A 26570-nucleotide genomic window follows, 5' to 3' on the forward strand; every position below is an offset into this window, starting at 1 on the left:
GTCAAAATTAGCATGAGGAAATAACAGAGCACAAAATGAATGACTACAAAATGGACAAAAAAAAAAAAAAGAAAGAAACTAGTAAATCCAAAAGTTGATTACTTGAAAATAATCAACACTCTTACTTAGAATGATAATAATAATAAAATTAATGACACAATTACCAGTAACAAAACTGAAGAGGGCTCATCACTACAGATCCTACAGAAATTAGAAGAAAATATAATGAACTACTTTTTTAAAAGTACTTGCTCAACAAATTTAACTTTAAGTGAAAAAGTACCCTGAAAGACACAAAATAACAAAAGCATTCAAGAAAAATATAACTTCTGAATTTTTCTTTATAATTAAACAAATTAAATGTAAAACCTTCTCAGAAACACTGTTAAGAAACCTTCCCTAGAAGCAAACAATAAGTTCTAGAGCCACGATTCAAGCTGACTCACCAAGCACATGCTAGTAAATGCTAGGCTATGCCACTGTGAAATGTCTTAAGAAAAATCGAAGTGTTAGAATAATATAAAGAAGCTATAGGCCAACAGATAAAAAGCTTAATTATTCTAAGTAAAGTTCTCTGGAAAGAGTCAGAGAGAGAGGGAAGTGGGGGGAGAGAGAGAGGGAAGTGAGGGGAGAGAGAGAGGGAGAAAGGGGGAGAGAGAGAGAGAGAGAGGAAGGAAGGAGGGAAGGAAGGAAGGAAGAAAGGAAGGAAGGAAGGAAGGAAGAGGGGAAAGAGGGAGGAAGAAAAGTGAGGAAGAAGGGAAAGGGAGGAAGAAGGGAAAGGGAGGGAGGAAGAAGGGAAAGGGAGGGAGGAAAGAAAGAAGGGAAGAAAGAAAAAGAAAAAGAGAGTTTAATATTGCTTTGTAATAAAAGCTGTTAAAATAGATATAGACAAACCATCTCTGACTTGTTTATTAAAAAAACTGTCAGGATGCCTGGCTGGCTCAGTCAGTAGAGTGAGTGACTCTTGATCTCAAAACTGTGAGTAAAAACCCCACACTGGGTCTGGAGATTACTTAAAAATAAAATCTTTTTAAAAATTAAAAAAGAATAAAGAATTGTCCTTTATCATTTTTCTGAACATTTCTCATGTTGGGAACATTTTAACATTTTAGAAGGTGATTAAAAATACTTCATAATGAAAATACAAATTGTAACATTTTTCTCTTAATTTTAAAATGCATTGCACTGTGGAATATTTTTTATGGAGATGAATTTAGTTCATTTTTAATTGTTCTAAACACGTAGGAAGAAAAAAGTTAATACTTATTATAGAATATTTAGCTCCCATCCAAGAATATGTGCGTGTGTGCATAATTAAATAAATTTAATATTCAATTAACTTATAATTATATGTTAATTATAATTATAAATTAATTAAATATAATAATGTATTTAATGTATTATTTAATATTTAACATTATCTTTACTATTAATAAATATATATCTAAATTAATACATAATTAGAAATTAATTAAATATATTAATAATTAACATAATTAAAGCTATACTATAAACATAGGTTTTAAGGAAATGCATTGGAATTGAATCGTGCTGTATTTGTAAAACTGGTGCCATTTATGGATGGATTTTTAATAAAAGTCATATAATCTTATTTGAATGTATTAAGAGTTCTATCATAAAAGTTCCGAGGAAAATCTAAACATTGAATATTTGCAAAAGTTTTCTAACAATGGTTTACTAACTTAATTGCACTATATATACATATATATATGTATACATACATATGTATATATATATACATGCTTATATACGTGTGTATATATATATATACATATATACACATATATGTATATACACACACACATATATATTTGTAACTTATCTGACATTTGTAAATTACTTTGGAGAATGATTTTATATAGTTATACATGAATTTTAACTATAATTTAAAAATAAGAACTCTAGGTACCCAAATATACAAGGTAAACAATGAATTTTAGCCTGTGACTAAAAGAGTATCTCTGACCTAAGATACAGTTTTACATCATATCATTAGGATGGACTAGATTTTGCTGTAGTTAACAAACCCCCAAATCCTAGGGGCTTGAGCAAAGATTAGTTGCTTACCTTGGCTTTATACCCATCACTAATGGTAGTGACTCAGAGATCCAGGCAGCTCATAACTCCGGGACTCAAGCTGGCAGAGAAGCACTTGGTGAAGGATGTCAATGACCCTGCCAAAAGTCAAAAAAAAAGCTCTGTAGGTAGGTCCCGCATCAGCAATTAACTACTCTAGTTTGCAAGTGATAAACATCATTTCTGTTCATAGTTTACACGCAAGACCCAGACATATGGCCCCCACAACTCCCAGGAGACCACAAGTCACAGGCCAGAAACATTTGACAAATAGTACTGATGACTACACTGAATGCATTCTTCTATAACATAAGAGAGATCCCAGAGAGTAAATGTGTTCCTTTAAAAAATTACTTATGGAAAATTACAAATGTTAAAAATCAGACTGATCTGTATCAATATTATTAAGCACAAATATTAACGTATTTGGGGGTATCATGGACATAATTAATTGATAGAATTAGGCCAAGACATTTTGACCTTAAACTTGCTACTAGGTTATACTGAAAAGAGGTTTCACAAATTTTTCTGTGCATATGAATATATATAATCAAGCAAGCAAACCTACAAACAAAAAGTATATTTTCTTTAAATGCTTATTTATTTTGAGAGAGAGAGCAAGCAGGGAAGGAGTAGTGAGTGGAGGAGACAGAGAATCTGAAGCAGGCTCAGCGCTGTCATTGCAGAGCCTGATGTGGTCTTCAAAGACAGAACCATGATATCATGACCTGAGCTGAATCTAAGAGTCGGTGCTCAACCGACTGAGCCACCCAGGTGCCCCTGCTCCATTAAATTTTAAATACAGTAATACTACGTTAAATTTTAGATCTGCCATTAAAAATGAGTTTAAGTTAGTTCATGGAAAAATGTATAAAAAAGGGTTGAGACTGGTTAGTTAAGTTACATATTATCAGTGAAAATAACACAACAAGACTTTCTAGCAACTGTCATGTGGCCGAACAGACTTTAGGGTGATTAGGCATCATTTTCAACAATGTATTTCTCTACAGTTTGCTGTATTTTATGGTCTCAGTGTACTTTATCCCAGCAACTGTGATTTGGTTGTGCAAAAATGAACAAGGGGGAAACTTTACATCTAAATTAACACAATTTCTACATTAAAATTATGTCATTCCCTTGGGGTGCCTGGGTGGCTTAGTCGGTTGAGCGTCCGACTTCGGCTCAGGTCATGATCTCACAGTTTGTGGGTTCAAGCCCCGCATCAGGCTCTGTGCTGACTGCTTGCTCAGAGCCTGGAGCCTGCTTTAGATTCTGTCTCCTCTCTCTGACCCTCCCCCACTCACACTTTGTCTCACTCTGTTTCTCAAAAATAAATAAAATGTAAAAAAAAAAAATTTTTAAATTATGTCATTCCCTACTTAGGAATGATATAAACTAACTTGTATTACACAAACACACATATCACACAAAATATGGCATGACAGAACAAAAAGTTCCAGTTTAAGACAAACCATCTGATGTAATCAAAGAGACATGACATGCTAGCTGTGGTCACCTTAGAGGATGGCCTTCCCCAAGCACCTAATTCCTCCTATTTGAATTATCAATTAAAGCATCTAATTGCACCTATGGCTTAAATAAAATTAACCAGTGTAATTTTAATACAACACTGCCTATGATTAAGTGTTTTAAAGTAAATTGCAGACAAAATAAAAATTTCAAGTTATAACCCTAAATTATACTGGATATCATTTACATAGAATTTATATGGGAGCATGCAAGTTTTGGCAAACATCAAAAATCTGTAAACTTTGTTGAAAGATACATTTGTGTTCTTTAGTATCCCATTAAGTTAAAAACTATATTTGGAGTTAGAATTTTAAAAAGACAATTATATATATTCACAATAGAAATGAAAACTCCATTAATAAAATGAAAATTCTATTAATTCCATTCGATATAGATGGAAGTAGCAAATGTTTATGTTTGAATCCACAATTATGAGCTATGTTAACAATGTAGCCATAGTTCTGTAACCACAATTTAAAATGTAGAATTAAGTAATTTATTTGGTGAATGGTTTAAAATAAAGCCTTACTAAATTGTTGCTCATTATTAGAGTTAAAATATCTTCAGATACACCATCTTTATGAACAAAATTTATCAAATTCATAAAAATTATTAAGCAACTGGCTTCCCCAGATTGTTGGTTCCTTCATTACTGAATTAAATAAATCTTCGACAGATGCTTAGATTTGTGACACGATCATGTTATTAACTTTTTGAAAACCATCTTTGACAGTTGATGGAGGTCCCACCGAGATGGCCAAGATGATGCAATTGCCCAAGCCACTTAAAATATATTGGTTAGAACATGGATTTCTTGGACTCAAGTGAGTTTTTTGTCCCTGGAATGAATTACAAATACAATAAACTTTACCGTCATTGATCCTTTCTCTTTTGTCATTCTTCTTTCTCTGTCGTTTGTGCTTTTGTTTCTGATATTGGCCAAGTTTGGATGTGGTCTGGCTTCCTCATGGCCAAGACATCATTTGTCTTTGCTGGTTACTGATGATCAAAAAACTGGATTTATTGACTGGCCAGTTGATGATCTCTGCTATGTAGAGATGGGGATCTATTCTCTATCAGACAAGAGATGATAAAGGGTCTGACTTTCAGCCATTTTTGTTAGCCTATACAATATTATATCTCACTAGAAAGAAGACAGCCTTTGAGATCTAGACTGGTATGATTGTTGTGTTTGCATTCACTTAAACCATGGCCAAATTTGTAAAACCAAATATAAAGCTCTCTATGCTCTATACATCTATAATTGAGAAGAAACTTTTATCTCTTATCGTATGTATTAGAAATATTTCCTATCTTGGAATGTTTTAATAAATTAAAGAGACTCCTTAAAAAGTACTGTTTTTATTGTTATATCAAATATTATACAACTGAGCAATGCAGGTGCCCTGAAACCAAGATTTGAAAGGATATATGAGGCCATAGAAAGTTGGCAGACAGGTAGGAATATTATTTTTGCCATGGTTTATAATAATGGCAAATGCCGACTCTGTAAAACTTAATAGACTGGGCTAAAATTTTGGCAAATTAGCTCAATTTAGGTAGATTTATTCATACACACACACACACACACACACACACACACACACACACACACACAACTTGATTACATTATGTTACAGATCATAATACTGTAAGATCAAAATTTTTTTAATATCATAAATTGGTTTTAGAATATCTAGTCTTCTCATAACAAAAGGTAGTAAAAGTGTTTCTTTCCCCTTTCTGTAATTTTTCCAGTTGACAGAGATTTTGTATCTCATCAGAGTAGTTTTCTAAGCTTTATGTTGACTTTTTTATAGCCTTGATTACTTAAACTTTTTTAACGTTTATTCATTTTTGAAAGACAGAGAGAGAGACAGAGCGAACAGGGGAGGGGCAGAGAGAGAGGGAGACACAGAATCTGAAGCAGGTTCCAGGCTCTGAGCTGTCAGCACAGAGCCTGAGGGGCTCAAATTCATGGAATGCAAGATTATGACCTGAGCTGACGTGGGACACTTAACCGACTGAGCCACTCAGGCACCCCTAACTTTGATTATTTAAAAAAAAATTTAATGTTTATTTATTTCTGAGACAGAGAGACACAGAGCATGAGTAGAGGAGGGGCAGAGAGAGAGGGAGACACAGAATCCCAAGCGGGCTCCAGGCAGTGAGCTGTCAGCACAGAGCCTGATGTGGGGCTCAAACTCACAAACCGTGAGATCATGACCTGACCCGAAGTCGTCCCTCAACCAACTGAGCCACCCAGGCGCCCCTATCCTTGATTATTTTAAATAAATAATCAACTTTCTCACTTCTGAGAAAACTAAGATTCCTTATGATTGTGGTACTTTCTTATATTTATATTTGAAAATATATGCTGTCTCTCAAATTACAGCAGGCAAGCTACAGCTTTTCACTATTTCTAAGAACTTACTGGATTATTTAATCACATTAACTATTATCCTCTGACAACTCTCATGATTTGGTCTTTCCGAAATGAATCTCTAAATTCAAATAAAAGTCAAGATGTCTTTTACATTTAAATTACATTTAAGATTTCCAGATGGGTAGTCTTTACACTATATATATATATATTATATAATATATATATATAAATATATATATTATATATATAAATAATATATATATGTTATACAAAATGTATATATAATATATAAATAATATTATAATTATAGATATATAATATATATAATATGTGGTATGCTAAATATAATTGTTTTGGGTATGTTCCATATTTTTTACTTAGCACAATGCATTGGCTTCCTGGAAAGAGCAATCATATTAAATCATATTCAAACAGCAATCATATTAAATCAGAAACTCATTTTTCCCAAGGTTTACTGTACTCAGGTAAAGCTATGTTAATATAAAATGTTACAGAGGTTGTATATTTTGGAGAAAGCCCGTGAATATTTAGGAAGCCCTCGCTACTTACCAAATGTCTCTTTCGGGGGAAATACTCGTGAAGTCTTTTTGAACCAGTCATTTATTACACCTATGTTAGAGTATATTTGTTTCCTTTCATTCGTGAAATTTTTGGTCAGTGTAGTAAATTAGACACAGGCATCTAGTCATCTATAGGTGGTTTCTGCTTTTCCCTCATACCTCCTGAAGACTTGGCTAAATGCTGGAGAGTAGAAATGTGTTCCACCACACAGGGCTCAGAGCTTCATGCACAGAACTGTAACAGCTAATCTAAGCTCTTGTTACTTCAGGGAAGGACTAACAGTACAGGCTTCTGAGCTGATACCACATAGACAGATGCCAGAATCAGAGCAATTGTAGAATAATTTTACACAGGTGCTGAGGATTTTATAAAAGCGGACTAGAGAATCGATATGTATTAGAACAAAAATCAGTTAAATAGAATGAATGAATTGATAAAGAACAGTTAACTATAATTACTTGTTTAGAATATTGTTGATATCTTGAAGGTTCTTCTCCCCACACCTCCCCCACCTTGTAATTCTCCCTTCTTTCTCCCTTCCTTATTCGTAGGCCATCTTTATTTTAGTTACTCAGAATACAGGAACACATGTTCTTACTGACTTTTTTTCACTTTAAACGGCAGTAGTTATTTAAATAGGACAACCAAACTAAGTTCTCCTTAAAAATAAATTAGGACACAGTTTTATGAATCAGTTGCTGAAATGGTGTTTGAATTTTGTGGTGTGTCGTATTTGAAAAAAATTTTATTTATTTAATGAGATATGACAAGCACAACACTGAGGAACGTGGGTTGCACTTTTTTTCTGGAACCAAGGCCTAGGAAGCAGTACTAAAAAAACTGTTAACAGTTCTATAACAATGTCCCTTTAGAGGTAATAAAAGGAGGAAGTCACTTACTATCAGTGAGTTACCCAGAAAATTTTGGAGAGAGCAGTTCAACTGTGTTTATTGATATTGCAAATAACACCTGAAAATGAATATCTGAGATTCAGTATCCTAAACATGTAATATAAGAGCAAGTAACAATACAACTACAATAATTTCATCAAGTCATAAAGCATATTAAAAACATAATCCTAGATCCCTTTCAAAATTATTACATGGAAATTAGCTTTATGGTCTTAGTAGTTAATCAACACTGTATGACTTGATTTGTATATCACATAATAAGCTGAGTTAACCAGCACCTTCTGCTGCCACCAGGTATTTTGTTTAAAAAAGTCTTTGAAGATTTTATTTATTTATATTTTAAAGAATTGTTATATTTATTTTTGAGAGAGAAAAAGAGACAGAGTGTGAGTGGGGGAGGGGCAGAGAGAGAGGGAGACACAGAATCAGAAGTAGGCTCCAGGCTCTGAGCTGTCAGCACAGAGCCCGACAGGGACTTGACCCATGAACCATGAGATCATGACCTAAGCTAAAGTCGCATACTCAACTGACTGAGCCAACCGGGTGCCCATGTGGAGATTTTCTTAAATCACTGAGTGTGGTTCACTATTAGGGGAAAAAAATAAGTATCTGAGGCTTGGAAATAAGAAAAGAATGACTATGTCATTTCATGTCCTTGCCTAACAAGCCAATCCAAATACGATCTCATTCTCTATAGGTATGTAGCTTTGCTTCACTTATTATTTACTATTGACTACTTCAATTTACAGCTCTGTAAGGATAGAGGTTAATTTGTTGAAAATAGGTAACAATGTAATAGATTTTCCTCCGAGAGCAATGTAAATGAATTTTGTTCTGCAATCATGCAAAGGGCTTCTGGGCAAAAAAAAAAAAAAAAAAAAAAAAATCAGAACAGAGTTATAATTGTATTGCTCTATAGAACATTATTCAGTTTTGTATGCAGATGCACAATTTTATTCCAATTTTCTTCTTTTCAGTAATTATATCCACATCTGTATCTCCTGTCCTTCTTTTTAAAATGACTGTTGGGAGGAAGGTACAGATATTCCTCAATATCCCTGCCCCCACAGATATGTGGCCTCTTCCATCATCAGATTCCCTATCAAAGTGGCCCATGTTTTATAACTGATAAACTCTGACACGTCATTATCATCCAAAGTCCGTGGTTTACATTAGGGTTCATTCTTGGTTTTGTACATTTTATGGGTTTCAACAAATAATGACACATGTCCACCATTATAGTATCAAACAGTTTCACTACTTTAAAAAAAAAAAACTCTGTGCTCTGTTCATCCCTCACTTCTTTACCCTAGGCAATCACTGATCATTTTACTGGCTCCATAGTTTTGTCTTTTCCAGAATGTCATATGGTTGGAATCATACAGTACAAAGCTTTTATATATTGGCTTCTTTTACTTAGTGATATGCATTTAAATTTCTTCCATGTCTTGTCATCGCCTGATACCTCATCTCTTTCTAGTGAAAAATAATATTCCATTGTCTGAATATACCCCAGTTTTCTTAGCATTTCATCTACTGGAGGGCATCTTGGTTACTTCCAAGTTTTGGAATTTATGGATAGAAATTCTATAAATATCCAAACCTCCTATAAATATTCATGTATAGGATTTTGTGTGGACATAAGTTTTCAGTACATTTGGGTAAATACCAAGGAGTATGAATGCTGGATCATGTGATCAAAGTATGCTTAGTTTTTAAGACATCTCCAAACTGCCTTCCAAAGTGGCTGTGCCATTTACAATTCCCACCGGCAACGTATGAGACTCCCTGTTGCTCTGCATCCTTGATGGTGTTCTGAGTCTTGGCCATTCTAGTAAGTACACGGTGGTATCTCATTGTTTTAATTTGCAATTCCCTGATGACATATGATGTAGATTCACTTGTTATATGCTTATTTGCCAACTGATTAACTTCCTTGGTGAGGGGTCTGGTAAGGTCTTTGACCCACTTTGTAATTAGGTTTGTGTTTTCTTATCACCGAGGTTTTTTTTTTTTTTTAAGTTTATTTATTTATTTTAAGAGAGAGGGCTTGCACACATGATCCAGTGGGGGAGGGGCAAAGAGAGAGGAAGGGAAAGAATGCCAAGCAGGCTCTATGCTGTCAACACACAGCCCAACACGGGGCTCAGTCTCAGGAACTGAAGTGATATGACCTGATATGAAATCAAGGGTTAGAGGCTTAATCAACTGAGCCACCCAGACACCCCTCCTATTGCTGAATTTTAAGAATTTTTTTGTATATTTTGAATTATAGTATTTTATCACATATATCTCTTGTAAATATTCACTCCAAGCTGGCTATCTTTTCATTCTCTTGATAGCATATTTCACCAAGAAGAAGTTTTTAATTTCAATGCCATTGCAGTCTAACTTGTCTAAATTTTCTATCATTTTTTTCTTATAGGAGTACTTCTAGTTTTGCATTCTACATTTAGGTCTATGATACATTTTGAGTTAATCCTTGTGAATATTGTGAGGTCTGTGTCTAGATTTACTATTTTTGTATATGGATAGAATTGTTTCAGTATGATTTGTTGAAAACACAGTCTTTGCTCCATTTTATTGCCTTTGTTCCTTTGTCAAAAATCAGTTGATGTATTTCTGTGGGTCTACTTCTGGGCCTTCGATTCTAGTTCATTGATCTTTTGTCTGTTCTCTCACCAGTAACATACTGGCTTGATGACTGTAGCTTCACAGCAAATTGAAGTCAGGTAGACTCGGTCCTCCAGCTTTGTTCTCCTTCAACACTGTGTTGGCTCTTCTGGGTCTTTTGACTCTCCCTATAAACTCCACAATCATTTTGTCAATATGTACAAAATAACTTGGTGGGATTTTGATCGAGCCTGCATCTGTCAACCAAGTTGGGAAGAACTGACATCTTGACAATATGCAGTCTTCCTTTTATTTTAAATTTTTTTAATGTTTATTTATTTTTGAGAGAGAGTGAGCATGCGCGCACATGCGTGAACACGCGCGCGCGCGCACACACACACACACACGAGTGGGGAAGGGGCACAGAGACGGAGACAGAGGATCCAAAGCAGGCTCCATGCTGTGAGCACAGAGCCCAATTCTGGCTCAAACTCACAAACTGTGATAATGATCTGGGCCATAATCAAGAGTTGGGCACTTAACCAACTGAGTCACCCAGGCATCCTAGCAATATACAGTATTCTTATTTGAATATGAACTATCTCTCCATTTATTTGGTTCGATTTCTTATCATTTTGTAATTTTTCACAAAAACTTCATATTTTGTAGGACTTACACCTAAGGTTTGCATTTTGGGGGATACTAATTTAAATGGTATTGTGTTTTTTAATTTCAAACTTGACTTGTTCATTTCTGGTACACAGGAAACCTAGTGATATTTGCATATTAACCTTTTATCCTACAACTTTGCAATAATAACATAATAGTTCCAAGAGGTTTATTTTATTTTTATTAATTATTTCAGATTTTCAACACTGTCAATACATCATCTGTGAACAAAGACAGTTTTTTCTTTCCTAATATGTACACTTTTTATTTTTCTTGTTTTATTGCATTAGTTGGTGTTTCCAGTATGATGGTGAAAGGCAGTGAGGACCCTAGTAGGAAAGTTTTGAGATTCTTACCATTATGTATGATGTTAGCTACAGGTTTTTTTGTAAATATTCTTTATCAAGTTGAGGAAATTCTCCACTATCCACACTTTGCTGACAGATTTTATCATGACTGGATGTTAGATTTTGTCAAATGCTTCTCTGCATCTATTGATACGATCATGTGGTATTTCTTCTTTAGCCAGTTGGTGTGATGAATTGCATTAATTGACTTAGTAATACTGAACCAAGCTTCCATACTTATCATAAATTTCACTTGGTCGTATAGTTATTTTTATAAATTGTTGGATTTGATTTGCTAATATTTTTGTTAAGTATTTTTGCACCTATGCCCATGAGAGATATTGGCTTGTAGTTTTCTTGAGATGCCTTTGTCTGGTTTTGAGATTAGGACAAAGCTGACCTCATGGAAAGAGTTAGGGAATATTCACTATTTCTGTCTTCTGAGAGAGACTGCAGAGAAATCGTTTATTTTCTTCCTTGAATATTTGGTAGAATTTACTAGTGAACTCTTCTGGGCCTGGTGCTTTCTCTTTTGCAAGCTTATTAATTACTGATTCCACTTCTTTAATAGATATAGGCCTGTTTGGATTGTCTGTTTCTTTTTGTAAGAATGGCGTACTTTTTGAAAAAATTTCATCATCCTGTTACCCTCTTTAATGAGTTAAATTCAATTTATACATTGTTGTCACTTAAAAACAATTAGTGCCTTAGAAGATTTTTTACGCTGATTTACTATAGTTCAATACTTGCTAACAAGCTAATTTGTTAGTGCAGTTTAGAAAATGTGTAAGGTGTTCAATTAAACATTTAAAATGAAAAAAAATAAATAAATACAAATAAAATGAGACTAATTTTTTCAAATGTCTTTAAAGGAAGCATTAATATTTGAGGTATTTATAAATTTAAAAAAAACAATTTACTCAGTGAACTTAAAATGCTGAAACAAGAAATTTTAAATTTTGTATCTCTTTGTTACTTTACCATTGAGGGGCATTATTATCAGACTGAATGAGGACCAAAACCAGTCCAAGGGACTTCAGTGAAGACAAGCCAAATAACCCTGGGGTTTGCTACACACTGAGAAATTGTGAGCTAATTTTGCAGTGAGATTCTTAACCACGTTTATCTTATTTACTGTCTTCCTCATCATCGCTCTATGCTCTTCTCTCTCAAATGGTCAGCCCTATCTCTGTGATAGCTAATACATCTGCCTCCAAGACCCCTGTCCTCAATCATCACATAACACCCAGAATGCAGTCAAACAACTTCTATCTTAAACTCACTGCCCTAGCTATACCAGAACTCATGCCAAATGTTACATATAAAGCAATACATAAATTAAGGAACAACTCAGGAGGAGTAGCAAGAGGGCAAGACCAAAGTCCCCTCTAAACTTACCGCTTGGCAGAAGTGCCCTTTGCTTTCTCTGTCACATGATATTTCTATAGAATGTTGAGGTCAGCTGTTGACTTTTAGCCAAAGAATAAAACTTATCTACAATAGACTCCTGGTACCTCCTTGAGATACCAAACCATGTGCATATAATTATTCCACATAAAAATGTCCAAAAGAATACCTGTAACTTCAAAGGAAGAGGGTTCTCTTAGACTCCAGACTTTCAAAGTTTTGCCAGTTTCTAGCATCAAGAATGCACCCTTCAGTGGGTCAGCACTTATACCACGTTCACAAAGTCCAAACATGAATTTCTCTTCTGTTCATTCCCCTGAGTTGCAACTGACTCAATGACCAACTATTCTGGGTCTCACACTCTTCGCCCTTCTGAGACAGAAATCTTTGCCTCCAGTTTCCCTTTCCCTTATTCCATTTTTCCCCCTCTTGCATGTGATTACTCATTTTATTTTTTCTACCCACTAGTAACCCTCCAAAGTACTCACATCTGAGTTATTTGTTTCTTCACTTTTTCCTGCATGATGATAACAGTGTATTAAAATTGTAGTCTAGAATGTGATTCCGTGGTGATTTTCTTTTTCCCTCACTACCACCAAATTCTTCATTGTTGTTTATTTTCAGATTTTTTGTTTGTTTCAGTCATATTTCTTCCCACATTCTCTGGAGATAGTTTGTAATTTGGCCCAGACTCAGGGCTTCATGGAAGACCCTGAAGATAGACACTAATATAGCCACACGTAATAACCCCAGACCACGTCCTGTTTAGTATTTATTTCGCTCTACATGTAAGTCCTCTGAGGTCAGAGGCCATGTATTCCGTTATTTTTACATCTCACACACTGCCTAACTTAGAGATTGGCACACACTAGGCAAATACAAGTCATACAATCAATGAATAATTGATTGATTCTGATGCTCTAATACACATCCATATTTGCTTCCGGGAAGTAGTTTAGTTGTTCAAGGATCAAGTTCTAGAATGAATAATTAATCATTTATCAAATGCCTCCAAAAGGCAAGGTCAAATGTGATAGAAAGGATGAAAGCCATTAGGATATTGTTGATATGCACATTAATCCATTTCGGAAGTGTCAGTTTGCATTTGTTGGTGGTTAGTCTGTAGAGCACTGCAACCGTGGCTTGATTAGAAGATGCACTTTTCAACACCTCATTACTAGAGACTAGATAGGAATAAAGTCCCCAAACACGATACTGTGTGAAGTCATCCTACCCGGACATCCTGGAGCATCTTTTCTTGCTACTTACCTGTTTCAGGCGATTTTATACTTCCCGTCTACAGTGCAGCTTGCTTGTTGTGTCCAGATATTTATTCTCCCTTTTTTTTCCCATGATAATAGCTGTTTAAGCTGAACACTGAGCCGGCCAGAAACTGCAACATTATCCATAGGCCTCTGGAGCCAAGTATTTCCTATGAATAGGTTATGCAAATGACATTTAATGCAAATGAAATACACATCTTCTGAAGTGTATTCTTAAAAGTAAGGGGCATTCTTCCCTGTTTCCCTGGTCCTTTTTCTGCTGGCTGAAATGCAGAGTTGTTGGCTCTGCCATCCTGCACAATGGCTTGGAGAGAAACAACACAGGAATGATGGACCACTAAGAACATGAGCGGTCCTTGGACGAATTTTTCAAATAGAGCCTTTATAACAGCCTGCATCTCCTATCTTTGGAGAGTTAGATAACATTTTCTCTCTCTCATTCTCTCTCTCTCTATTCTCTCTCATTTGAGAAAATCAGAGAGAGAGAAAGAGGGAAAAACTAAACAACAGATCCTATTTCGTCTAAGCCATTACGGATACTAATGTGTCTAATAATAAGCAGACAAACATTATCTCCAATTATGAAACAAATGTATTTTAAGACCACCAAGGATGGTTCCTGAATCCCATGATTATTTATAAGCATGAGGTGCTCTAATGATTGAACCAAGATGTAACCATGTTCAAATTTCTGATAGTGAGTTTATGATAAAAAAAAAAAAAAATCTATCTTGTATAATAGTTTTTCTCATCAAAAAGTAGTCAAGGCTTCTTAAATACAAAATATGTCTAACCCCTTTGTAAAATGTATTGGAGACAATCAAAATCCATGGTTCTTTCCAGCATAATGACATAGAAATTTATTTATTCATGTAGCATTTGCCACTGTCCACTGACATATATATATATATACATTTTTTTTTTTACCCATACCTTGTCAGTTGTTTTCATTTTCAGCAAAGGTCTGTTGATAGATGATCTCTGCGGTGGACTTGATGAATCAGGGGCAGAGATATCAGAAGCGGTATCTGCACAGTTCTAGAAATTGAACAACCTAATTGGCTAAACTGTATTTTCTAGATGCATGTTACTTTAGGGATCAAATCTACCCTCTCCTGTGAGCTGCTTGGTAGAATTATCATTCAGGGGAACTGAATGCTCTAAGAAGATAGTTCCACAATGGGGTCACCTGACTGAAAATGAATTCAGCTTATTTCTTCCTCTGTTCCAGTTGGTTGGTTTCTCAGTTCAGTGCTTTCTAAGTCTGCTTAGAGAAGGAAAGAAAAAAGCATTTGCTGAATGTAATTAAGGTCGTATCATGATGGCTTTGAATATTAAAAAAATACCCAGTTCAGATCATTTTAAACTTTTTTTTTTAATTATTAATTTAGTCACTCTGATTTAAAAACAACTCCACAAGTCATTTCACTAACAGGCCAGATCGTAAATTTGTTTCTAAATGTCTTTATGACCCCAGAAAGCAGAGATGAATTGAGCTGGCTTAATTGGCTGAAACCCCGTTGAAATGTAATGTGGGTGATTTAATCAGCCCATGGCACTAATGGAGTTAAGTACTTTGTCCACTAGGAAACTGTATGATCTTTCACTGAGCTTCTAAGTGCCTGCTTATTGCTATATAGAAGGTGCTTTCTGTTGTAGCTTGCATGTGGCCTTGCAAGGTAGACTAAAGGGCAGAAAACAGTTTAGAGCATATATTTTAAAAATGGAGCCGTGGCAGTTTTTTTTAATCAACACCGTAATTTGGGGGAAAGAACTGAACTGCATCTTATTCGTTATTGTAGAATACTTTCTGAGCCAGTCTATTCCAATTGCTCCTAAGCCACCTGTTGGCCTTGAACAAATGCAGCCCGCTTAGCACCCACCTCCTTATTTATTTAAAAAAACATTGTTAACATTTATTTATTTTTGAGAGAGAGAGAGAGACAGAGCATGAACAGGGGAGGGGCAGAGAGAGGCAGACAAAGTATCCGAAGCAGGCTCCAGACTCCAAGGTGTCAGCACAGAGCCGGATGAGGGGCTCCATCTCACGAACTGTGAGATCATAACCTGAGCCGAAGTCGGACACTCAACCGACTGAGCCACCCAGGCGCCCCAGCACCAATCTCTTTAAATAATCATTCAAGCTATTTGTTGACCAGTGTAAGAGGGAGGAAGGCAAACATTATAAAAGTAAACAAAGAATCATTTGTTTCCTAACTTGTCTACAAGTGGGGCAGGATACCCTATCGGGAGCTGATATTGCATCTCTAAATCCAGATGGCCTCTGGTCACACCGTGCTAGTGTCTGTTCCTTCTCTAACACTTCCTGATTGTGTCATCCTGGGTGAATTACTTAACCTGGTAATACCACTGGATCCTGGATCATTGCCGGGTTCCACAGCACGATCTAAACATCAACTTGTGTATTGCAGCTGCGATGCTGAACTCTTACTACTTCCCAAACCATCGCTCCTAGACCCACTACTCCTGCTCCAGGCGGTTCATCTCCTCCAAGGCTGGTCCATTAAGAATAGTGATTTGGGGTGCCTGGGTGCATCAGTTGGTTGAACTTCCGACTGTTGATTTCAGCTCAGGCCATAATCCCAGGGCTGTGGGATCAAGCCCCACATCAGACTCCACGCTGAGAATGGAGCCTGCTTAAGATTTTCTCTCACTCTTCCCCTCTCCCACTCTCTCTCTCTCAAGAAAAAAAAAAAAAGAAAAAGAAAATTTGAAAACATAAAAATACTGACTTCACTTCTTGGAAGTTCTTTTCTTCTTAAAATCCATTGGGGAAATTGACATATGTATAATCACCCTTTGTAATTAGAAGTGTGTAATAATATAAAACAAAGCTTTTTTTTTTTTTTTTTTTTTTTTTTTTTTCCTGGCCAGCATTGCAGACCAGTACACATTTATCTCTTGTTAATTGTTAAACCAAAATATTCACTATGGACTGCTCTTCCTTTATGATGGCAGGCAATCATAACTATATTCCATAGAAAAATTTCCAGACACGGGCACACGGGTGGCTCATATCTGACAAGAGCATCTGACACTTGATTTCAGGTCAGGTCATGATCGCATGGGATTTGAGTTCGAGCCCGGCGTTGGGCTCTGTGCTGATGGTGCAGAGCCTAGTTGGGATTCTCTCTCTCTCTCTCTCTCTCTCAAAATAAACAAATAAACTTAATAAAAAAGGTAGAAAAATTTCCACAGGACATTGCTTTACCTTTTCCTGTCCTCCTCATTTTTGTAACCATAAACATATTTTAAATATCTTAAACACCCATGATTATTTTTACATGTGGGTTTTAAACTGACCGTGAATAAAATCCAGCAGCATTACAACTGTCAATCAGAAAATAACTTAACCGTCCTTCTTTATAAATTATTGCTATTTTTGCGTGAGAGCTATGAAAACATGATTTTTTTAAGTGAAGAGAAAGGCCGCATTGTGGCTGACACAGCAGTAGCCAATTCTCCTTGCTTGACCCTGCTGGCTGTGTCTGTGTGAAGAGTCAGAGGCCAGTATGAACTGATGTGGCACCTGCTCCAGGCCAGGCACAGGATGGCAGCACCTCGTGCATCTTTCAACACAGATGTGCTGGAATTCCTAGCGCTGCTCACGCCATCCATTTCACACCCCTGAACTCAGATGTTTGGGAAATTCTGATACCCGTTCCAACCCAGAACCTCAAACACATTCTCAGTCCCAAAAGGTGAGCGAGATCAACTTTAAAAACTGAAAAATGGCACAATTTTGGATACTCACACTTGAGTTAGTGGGTTTAAAATGTGGGTTATATACCTTTGCCTCTTCTTCTGTTTTCAGATGCTTTTGTTTGGCAACTTAGGTGTTGTTCATAGTTACATACAGATAGAGTTACATTTGACGGGACAATGCGATGGCCTCTAAAAGTAGGATACGTGAAACAGGAGATGAACTTGCGGAGGGGTGGTTGAAAACTGTAGAAAAGTGAATTTTAAGTATAGACAAATTATAGATTAATCTGTTTGGGAGAAGGCAAAGGCTGAAGAAATGTGAATAAATAGCTTAAGCCAAGTGAACTGTAACACGTGACTTATTTTATACTGCCGTCATAAAGCATGGAATTGTCTGTTTCTCCCATTGTTCTTTCCATTTTATAGATGATTAGCCACTTGTTTTCCCTGCTTTTCAGCCAGTAAGATTTTTATACTGTTAACATTCTTCTGGTATACTAAGTGGTTTTATGAATGTCACTTTTGAAATATAACTGACAAACTTTATTGAGAATTGAGAATTTGTTTTGTGCTAGCAATGTTGCTAAGTATTTAAGTGTACTATCTCATTGGCTCTTTACAACAACTCCATACCTTAACTACTATTTTATAGATGAGGGAATGGAGACTTTGAGAAATTAATTGACTTGGAAATGTCACAGAGTCAATAGTTTCAAAACTAGGATTCAAATCCAATAATTTACGCTTTTTTCAATGTCCACATGTTGCATAACTTTGTAAACTGCCAGTCTCCACATTCTCAGTGGAAGAGAGACTTGATGTTTGATTTCCCCAGATAATAAATATTATACAAATATTCAAGAATAGAATATTTGTATGCCTCTGAAAATATTTCATTTTCATTACTCACTTTGGTCAATTTGTGTGTAGATACAGCATGTGGTTTTATGCATCCTGGCTTCAGTTATTCATGGAAAGATGATAGCTTAATCCAATCCAATCAGCAAATATCCACAGTAGTGAATCAGATCCTGCTTTTCATTAACAAAATGAAGAAAAATCCCTAACATCCAGATTAAAGGTTAATTTGTATTTTTACATGTTAAAATATTTGTGAATGATGAAACAGCTTGTAGACATATACATATTTGTGCAAAAGACTAATATGAGAATCCAATAATCCTCTTTTTTCCAAAAACACTGAACAATATTTCTTTTCTAATAGATTTTTCCCCCAAATTTATTGATATTTGATGCAACTTTGTGGACACTACGGACATTGAACATTTTTGTATTTCTCTGCAGACATGTAGATTTTATTCTTATCTACTGAAATCATGAACATTACCCTAACAATGATGCCAAAAGAAATTACTCTGAATACTAAAATGGATTTTAAAGCAGTTCAGTTTAACTGACTTCAACAAACATTATTAAAGACCAAGAAACATGGTCTTTTAGAAACATTACATAAAACATTATTAACATTATGATATTACAAAAATGTACATACTGCTTTCTTCTTTAAAAACTTATGTTAGTTTTATAGATTGGACAAACTATAATGCGTCTGAATTCCACACCACATTGAATTTTAATTTGCAGTGTAGCTTCTGACAAATAAATTAGCCTCACCTCCTTCATCTCATCATCTGACCTCTAAAGTCGTTTCTCATTTAAAAAAAAATGAGGTGAAACTGTAAAATAATTGATGAGAAGACTCTTCCCCATAGATTTATCAATGTGATAGTTATTCCATTATTTTTAATGCAAATCTTAAAACCAGTACTGTAAATCATACACCATATTTTGCAAAAGTATCTAGAAAAACTTAGAACTTCAGAAGTAAATGCCGAATTTAATTACTACACTTTTTTTCACCTGTAGATAAAATGCTTCCTTTTGTCAGATCAGTTCATATTTAGTGTAGATATCTACAATACTCTTTTCAAATTAATCTTCATTGATTTTTATAGGAAACAGTTCACAAAAATAGTGATCTTGACACTAGATTCCTGTCCTAATTACGTTCATTTTTATATTGACGCAATGTATATTTTAAGTATAATCAACACAAGATATTAACCATCCTATGTTCATTGGATTACACACTCATCTATTAAAATTGAGTGATACAAAATGAAGTTAATACTTTTTTAAAAAGCTGTTACCTTTCCTTCCTGCTTCAAACTACATGTAAATTAAATGAACAGTAAAGTGTTTAGGACATTTATATTAGGTTTACAGACACTTTTAAGGAAGTACGTTTCTTTTTCAGAAAGAACATGAAACTTCCCTCAGGAAACAACCATAGTAGCCGAGTGACATTTCCCAATCTATGTGATTCAGAAGCTCGCAGGAAAAGGATGTGTCTGGATATTGCTGGTCTTCAGGATGTACTTTTTCCCATATTTCTTCTGGTTATTTTTTAGCAAATGCACATTTTGCTATTTCCTTATTATTGTCAGTGACCCATATTTATAAATAAATAAGAGCCACAGATTTTTATTTTCCATTTAACTAATAATATTCATTTTTTTCTTCCCTCCTTTTTTCCAAAAGACTTAATGGGTTTTTGCTTATATTTCTATTCTAAGAAACTAATTCAAGCTTAAGAGAAAGTTTTGATAATACTCAGTGGAAAAACAAAATTCAAATTATATATAATCCTCACTCTAAGGATAAAATATAGCTAATACTTTCATATTTTGTGTTTAATTATATATTCTGCTATTAATGAAAGATTATATAAGAATTTTGAGAAAACCTGAAAATTCTTATATAATCTTTTATTATATAATCTTATATAAGAATTTTCATGTTTTCTCAAAATTCTTATAGACACAACTTAAAAAACTGCATGATCCCTTATGAAGACATAGCATAAATTACTCAATAATTCCATTTTTCTGGACTTTTTTTAAAGTTGATTTATTTATTTTGAGAGAGCAGAGTACAAGCACTAGCAGGGGAGCAAAGGGAGGGAGAGACAGAATCCCAAGCAGTCTCCACACTGCCAGTGCAGAGCCTGACTTGGGGCTGGAACTCACTAACCATGAGATCACGACCTGAGCAGAGATAAAGAGTTGGACCCTTAACTGACTGAGCCACTGAGGTGCCCCAATTCTTTCAGACTTTTACATTGCTTTTAGTTGTTTAAAACTATTAATGTAGCAATGATGAACATCTTTTTTCACAATGGTGAAAAAAAAGTTTTAAGTTTTTTTTTTTTTAGTTTTATTTATTTTTTTGAGAGAGACAGCACAAGTTGGGGAAGGACAGAGAGAGAGAGAGAGAATCCCAAGCAGGCTTTGCACTGTCAGTGCATCAGCAGAGCTCGAACTCACGAAATCAAGTCAGACGCCCAACCAACTGAGCCACCTAGGTGCCCCACAAATTGTGTGTGTGTGTGTGTGTGTGTGTGTGTGTGTGTGTGTGTGTGTGTTAAATGATTACAGGTATTCTTTAGGGACATTTCTAGATATAAAATTACAAGTTCATAAATATTATTTTAAAAAATAAATCACATATAACTGTCAAATTGGCTTTGGTTAAAAGAGCCCTCTCTAGCATGTGGGGATGCCTATCTAAGATATTGCCTATTTTATACATCAAACGTGGAATTTCATTGTTTTCATTTGGATTACAATTACTCATTAACCCAACTTTTAATATTCATATTTAACCTTCAGTATTTAATATTCATTTACATTTTGTCTCTTCTGAATTGTTCTTAGTTTTACTAAGATTTCTGTGGAGCTCCCAGTGTTTATCTTCTTGTTTTCACTAATAAAGATATTAACATTTTGTTGTATTTGGTTCAAATTCTTGCCTGTTACATTTTTTTGTCATTTTATTACATACAGGAGTAAAACTTTTTTGATGCTTACACAGTAAAATAAGTATTTTTTTTTCTGTCATTGCTTACACGCTTAGTCAGTTATTACCAATCCAGTAGTCAAATACTTACCAAATTTCCTTTAGTTTTAATATTCCATCTATAATTAAGGTAGTAATTTTACCTCGGCTGTTTATGTTAAAGCTATTCCAATTTGATGAGGATATTCTAAAGATCCCAACAGGTAGTAGGATAGTCCACTGATACAAAACTTATGAGCACTTTACAGTGGGTTCACATCAAATCAATAGTATAAAATGTGTCAGGGAGTACAGTCTAGACCATGCGCTAGTAATAAAGACCCTCCAAACTTTAGTGGTTAAAACCACATAGACTTGGGACATCTGGGTGGCTCAGCTGGTTGAGTGTCTGACTGCGGCTCAGGTCATGATCTCATGGTTTGTGAGGTCAAGCTCCCCATCAGGCTTTGCACTGATAGCACGGAGCCTGCTTCCTATTCTCTGTCTCTCTCTCTGTCTCTCTGTCTCTGTCTCTCTCTCTGCCAGTCCCTCCCTAGCATTCTCTCTCTCAACAATAAACATTAAACAAACAAACAAAAAAACCAACATAGACTTACTTCTCATTCAAGCTGTATGTGCATCTCAGATTTACCGAGGGTTGTCCCTCCACAGTGTCTTCATTCTTGAACCTCAGCTGAAGAACAGCCACCACCTGGACCATTGCAGAAGGCAAAGAAAGCATAGCAGAAGAAAAGAAAGTATAAGGAATGCACAAGAAAGCAATGCACAAGGAATGCATTTGAAAGAAGCATATGCCAATTATCTTCCTATTAATGTAAAATGAAATGGTTTCATTTGACTTTAAGGTGGTAGGGATGGTCATATGTGCCTAGATGGGAATTTGCATATTAGGGGGAACACTAATTATGACTACAGTCTGAATTTCTTATCACTACATATTCAGTGTATCATTTTCCCTATATACCAAGTCTGTTCACACCCTTTGACAAATAGTACTCAAAGTCCATTACTCACTGGGTCTACCTAAAGGATCAAGAACTTGAGTAATGACTGATATTTTCATCATCCACTCAGCATGGGTCTCCTTTCATCTAGAGGTCTATGAACTAAAACAGAAAAAATTAGGTGCCATACATATTCAATATAAAATGGCGGAACTGGGGCAGGTGCAGCCACAATCAACACTCCCACTGAGGAAGACATGCCATGGGGAATCATAGTGATTCTGGTATCCCACTGGGCATCAACGTCATGGTCTCTGACTTGGGTGGTAGATAATATTTCTTACCTAGGACACAAATCTTCTTCCTAAAGAGGGACTTTCCAGTCTGTAATAACCTCTGTTCCCCGATTCTTTCTGCACCAGGAGATGGTTGATTTTCTGCTATTCTCCTTATCTGTATGTTATGGGCATTAAAGTATATCTTTTCCTTGAGGCAACCCATTTTCTCAGACTGCTTTATTACCATTGAAAGTTGGAGGTTCGATATCTTAGACATTCTTAGTTATGGCTTGTGGGTTATTTATTTACTTAATTTCTATGTGCAATTCTATTAAAACTTACCTGGCTTCTTCAGCAGAAAGAAAAATCAAGGAATCTATCCCATTTACGATTGCTATAATTGCACAAAAAAAACACCCCAAGATACCTAGAAATAAACCTAACCAAAGACCTTTACACTGAAAACTATAGAAATCTTATGAAAGAAATTGAAGAAGGCACAAAGAAATGAAAAATATTCCATGCTCATGGATTAAAAGAACAAATATTGTTAAACTGTCTAAACTACCAAAAGCAATATACATTCAATGCAATCCCTATCAAAACAACAACAGCACTCTTTACAGAGCTAGAACAAACAATCCTAAAATTTGTATGAAGCCACAAAAGAGCCTAAAGAGCCAAAGCAACCCTGAAAAAGAAAACCAAAGCTGGAGGCATCATAATTCTGGACCTCAAGCTAGATTATAAAGCTGTAATAATCAAGATAGTATGGTATTGGCACAAAAATAGACACATAGATCAATGAAACAGAATAGAGAACCCAAAAATGGACACACAAACATATGGCCAACTAATCTTCAACAAAGCAGGAAAACGTATCCAATGGGGAAAAGACAGTCTCTTTAGCAAACGGTGCTGGGAAAACTGGACAGTGACATGCAGAAGAATGAAACTGGACCACTTTCTTACACTACACACAAAAATATCCAAAATGGTTAAAAGACCTAAATGTGAGACAGGAAACCATCAAAATCCTAGAGGAGAAAATAGGTAGCAACCTCTTTGACCTCGGCCGCAGCAACTTCTTACTAGATATGTCTCCAGAGGCAAGGGAAACAAAAGCAAAAATGAACTACTGGGACCTCATCAAGATTAAAAGCTTCTGCATGGAGAATGAAACCATCAACAAACTGAGAATAAACTGAGGGGAGACAGGTAGGGTGATGGGTTAAATGGGTGATAGGCATTAAGGAGGGCACTTGTTGGGATGAGCACCAGGTATTATATGTAAGTGATGAATCACTGGGTTCTACTCCTGAAACCAATACCACACTGTATGTTAACTAACTTAAATTTAACTAACTAAATTAACTAACTAAATAAATAAACTAATAACTAAATAAACAAACTAATTAACTAACTAAATAAATAAAACCACCAACTTACTTGGCTTCTTTTCTATTTTATTTCTCTTGACTTCCATGAGCTAACAGTTACATCCAAAGTTATTTCAAGACAACTCTTAGATTTGCTACACATATTACTTTCTTCTTCCTGTGCCTTTTATCACAAATTAGTTGTAGTATCTTGACTCTAAAAGACTTAGATTTAAGAGTCCCATATTGAGCCTTTCTCCAAGCCACTTCTTAAATTCAAAGGATTTACTGGGTGCCACAAGCATAAATGTCTCTTCTTTGAGTCATCTTAATTTATTTAGATATTTTAACAATGGGTCAGATGACTATTGCATTGATTCGCTATTTATCACAAGGTCGAGTTGTAACTGGCCTTAACTCTCAAGTATCTTTTCAGTTTTATCACTAATCATTTGAGATTGAGGAACATTTGCTAATTCTAACCCTTCAAGTCCCTATATTTCTGCACTTTACTCTCTTTTATTCCTGTTGTTAAACTAGACTCTCCCTTATTAGACTGCCTCTTTTTATACTGCATTTTCCAAATGCAGCCATATCAATGAACACACAGAATTAACATTCTACTTTGCAATATCTTTCCCTAGAGCTACGGATTCTTTAGATATGTGGTCACCTTCCCACATTAAGGGAGGCTACGGTTTTCCAAATCCTTGGCTACTGTACTTTGTGGATCACCAGCACTGAAGCCGCAGCATCTATTTCCTTCTTGTTTTCCAACCAACCATGAAGACAACACCATGTTTTTTATGGCAACACCCAAAGTGGTAGCGGTCAGCATGGTCTGGGTGATGCTGTGGCAACAAACGACTCCACAATAAAGACTTCTTTATTTTAATATTTTTAATGTTTATTTTTGAGAAGGGGGAGGGACAGAGAGAGAGGGAGAAAGAGAATCCAAAGTAGGCTCCGTGCTGTCAGTGCAAACCCTGGTGCTGGGCTCAAACCCACAAAATGTGAGATGGTGACCTGAGCTGAGGTCGGAAACTTAACCCACTGAGCCACCCCGGTGCCCCAAGGCTTATTTCTTTCTTGTGTCTTGTGGACATCTCGGATTGGCTAGGGTCTCCATTAAAACGCCATGCCTCCCTTCAGGGCCCAGAGTGAAAGAGGAATCACACCTGGATCTTTGTAAGGCCCTGTGACAGTAGAAAGGAGACTCCAGGAAAATTCCTTCTTGGGTCTTCACATCTCTGTTTGGAGATGGTACCCATCATTTCTGACCATAGTTCATTAGCCAAAGCAAGTCACATTGTCACATTTAACTTCAAAGTGGTAAAAAAGGTGGGGTGCCTGGGTGGCTCAGTCGGTTAAGTGTCCGACTTCGGCTCAGGTCATGATCTCACGGTCCGTGGGTTCGAGCCCCGCGTCGGGCTCTGTGCTGACAGCTCAGAGCCTGGAGCCTGTTTCAGATTCTGTGTCTCCCTCTCTCTGTGACCCTCCCCCGTTCATGCTGTCTCTCTCTGTCTCAAAAATAATAAACGTTAAAAAAAAAAAAATTAAAAAAAAAAAAAGGAAAATTCTACCTTGTACTTAGAGAACCCAAATGATTACCAAAGTAACCATTTCAATAACTAATGGGTTTAAGTTATTTTTACAACTTTGTATTGCTTTTATTAATCAACATCCATTAAGGCTAAGAAATGATCTAATATTTATGAAAGATTACAATAAACTTGTGGTGATACTAAACAATGTTATTCCTCAAAGTAAGATAAAACATTTAGAGTACATTTGAAAGAGTCTTTTTGACCATGGGGGCTGATGAATATTCACTGTAGGCAGAATCTGTTAATGCAGACAAGTTTTTTAATTGTAAGAATTTTCACCATTTTTGCAATACTGACTCTTATTATTAAAGCAATGCGACATAACAATTAGAAAACAATACTTTAGTGGGTACCTTTCAAATTTTATGGATTACATATTCATCAGCTCTTTGTTGATTTTAGCAGTACAATACTCTTCACTAATCTATAATGGCAGCCTGCTGGAGAGTTCTTATGCTATAAACCACATAACTATGCTCTCACAGTTTATAATAGCCATCCCATATTTGAAGTTATGTCCGGCACCCAGCTGTGTCACTCTTTGAGAAAGACAGAAGGACACAATTAGGGTCCTAGCAAATTCTTAAACTCAAGTGATTCTCTTTAGTTGACGCATCAGTAAGAGAAAGGACAGTTTAGGTACATCTCTCATTTTTGTTGGTTTACATGGGAATAATATCCAATGAAATCATTTGACATATTCTCTTAAAGAGGGCACTGGGGACTTTTTGTAACCCTGTCTTAAAGTACCACATCTCTAGTCAGTAAAACATTTTATTACTTATACTGATGCATGGGTGCACTGAGCCTCTGTGCCCAGCATTATTTAGTATTATTTCCATATGTTCATAGGCACATAGTTTAATGGGCATTATGATATACGGTTAAGTAGCATAGGTGACATCTGATAGTAATCTTTGAGTCAATAAAGG

Source organism: Panthera onca, chromosome B1 (assembly GCF_046562875.1).
Source record: "Panthera onca isolate mPanOnc1 chromosome B1, mPanOnc1 haplotype 2, whole genome shotgun sequence".
NCBI classification, from domain to species: Eukaryota; Metazoa; Chordata; class Mammalia; order Carnivora; family Felidae; genus Panthera; species Panthera onca.